Below are 2,475 nucleotides of genomic sequence, written 5' to 3'. Positions count from 1 at the left end.
GTGGGAGGGCCAGGGGAAAGGAAAGAAGGGAAAGGAAAAAATATGAGAAAAGGAAAAACATGGAAACAAAATCTTGTAATTAGGGAAGGGAGGAGGGGGTGAAGGGAGGACAGGGGAATGGGGAAAAAATAACCACAAAAGTATATCATGTAAAGGTACAAGATCCCAATGATGAATGTAACTGTATTGTATACCTAAAATATACCAATAAACTTAATGGAAAAAATTCTATGTTCCAGTGGGGCTGAAGTGTTTATTAAATCTCTACGAGCCTTATTATATAAAGTATTGCTTCATATCTTGGCTTTGCTGCGAAGTTAACAAGGAAGGTGTCTCCTTTCTATGGCCCTCTTGGCAGCTTCCTTCACCTCCTTGTTCCTCAAGCTGGAAATCAAGGGGTTTAACATAAGAATCACCAGAGTATAGAGTACAGATCTCACCTTCTCTTGTTGTAAGGAATATTGTGAGCTGGGTTGCATGTAACTGAAGCTTAGTGAGCCATAGAATATAGTCACACCTTTTAGATAGGAAGCACATATGGAGAAGGCTTTTTGTCTACCTGGTGCTGAGAGGATCCTCAGGATAGCAGCAACAATAAAGATGTAAGGAAAAAAAAAGATGGAGGAGATCACCACTGTCAAGAACTTGACCATGGTGATGATGGCGCTGATGACTAACAGCAGTAATTCATTCATAGATGTGTCAGAGCAGGAGAGCTTTAACAGGGAGGCAGGTCATAGAAGTGACTGATAAAATTGGGCCCAAAGAAGAACAGCCTCATTAAGCCAATCCTGCATGTCAGTGAGTTGATTAACCCCCTGACATATGAGCCCAACACAAGGACAACACAAACTGTTCTGGTCATGGCCACTGTTTAGAGTAAAGGGTTCACAATGGCCAAATAGCAGTCATAAGCCATTGCTGCAAGCAGAAAGCCTTCAATGGTAATGAGTGACATGAAATAAAGCATATTGCACAATGCATGTGGAAAATGAGATTGTCTCCCATTCCACAAAGAAATTCAGCAGCATTTTGGGTGCAAAAACGGATGAATAGTAGGCAATAAATGACAGACAACTGAGAAAGTGGTACATGGGTGTGTGAAGCTTGGGAGTTACTTGGATGAGAAAGAGTATCCCGAGATTGCCCACCAGGAAAACAGTATAGATCAGCAGGAACAGCAGGAACAGGGCCACCATGTGATCTGTCAGTCCCAAGAGGATAAACTCAGTAACCAGTGTGAAATTGACACCAGTCATTCATTTACGTCTCTTGATACCTGGTAACAATGAGGAGACTGAAGTAAATTGGGAGCAATGATGAAACCTCAATAACTCTGGAATCCCTAAGTAACTATAGAACTTCGGGTAGTGACCTCCTCTCTTGTTATCCTGCCTTACAAGATTAGGAAGTTTCAATCACAAAGTCTATAATCTCTTAAATCACTGTCTTTTTGCTTCATACACAAAATCTGTGAGGGAAAGAAGAAAATGTTGGCATCTTACATGCAGGGGACTTTTAAACTGCTGCTCTTAGTGTATATAAGAAGATAAAGTGAATTTCATAGTAAACATATATAAAGAAAATTTTGCTTACGCAGTGTAAGAAATGAGTATGGAAATTCATCCACTTATGCTTTCTTTTGCTGTAGCAATAATTTAAAATATAAAATATGTAATTTAACATATATCAATGTAAGGATGCCCCACACCAAATAAAAGTGAGGAGTATAGAAGAATATCAGTAATAGCATGTGCCCATTACAGAAGGTGGAAGAAAGGAAGACAAGAGGAAAGAAGGAAAGAAGAAAAGAAGAAAGGAAGGAAGAAATGGAGGAGAGAGAGAGGGAGGGTGAGCAAAAGAAAGGAAAGAAAAAGAAGGGAGGAAGGAAAGAAAGAGAAAGAAAGACAGAGAGAGAAAGGAAGGAAGGCAGGATGGAAGGAAGAGAGAGAGATGCAAAGAAAGAAAACAAATGACACTATACCATTTTAACTTGAAATATCCCACTTATGCCTTCATTATTACTTTCTACTCCATCTTTTCTTTCTCTTTCTTTCTTTTCTTTCTTTCTTTCTTTCTATTTCCTTCCTTCCTTCCTCTCTCTTTTTTTTTTTGTGATGCTGGGAGTCAACTCCAGGCTTACTTATGTTAGAGAAGTGCTCTACCATTCAGCTTCTTCCCAGCTCCTCCACATTATATATATTGAAGTCAGATGTGACAAAAGACAGGGAACTACCTTCCAAAACCTCTGAAGCCACCTCAAGATAATAACCCAAAGCACTACGAATGGTATGAGGGTGTGCTCAGAACTGGAATATGAAATGTGTTAGAAAGCAGCCTTTGATATCCAATAGAAATACTCTCCTGAGAACTGAGAACCACAATTATCTGAGAAAAAGCAAAGTGAACCCATAAAATAGGGCAACCCTGTAAAAAAAAACTTTACAATTCTTTGTTTTCCTTCATGTTGCAAAA

The 2,475-nt window shown here is 39.2% G+C and overlaps 1 pseudogene; it reads right to left on the bottom strand.

The window, feature by feature from the left end:
* Window positions 1-317: 317 nt before the first annotated feature.
* Window positions 318-1,259, bottom strand: LOC101717229 (olfactory receptor 5J3-like; annotated as a pseudogene).
* Window positions 1,260-2,475: the final 1,216 nt, after the last annotated feature.

The sequence above is a fragment of the Heterocephalus glaber genome, unplaced genomic scaffold, assembly GCF_053883595.1.
Source record: "Heterocephalus glaber isolate CG9 unplaced genomic scaffold, H.glaber_assembly_v1.0 deba00001673, whole genome shotgun sequence".
NCBI lineage: Eukaryota > Metazoa > Chordata > Mammalia > Rodentia > Bathyergidae > Heterocephalus > Heterocephalus glaber.
Note: the sequence above shows the minus strand (reverse complement) of the source record. Positions and strands in the feature narration are given on the sequence as shown.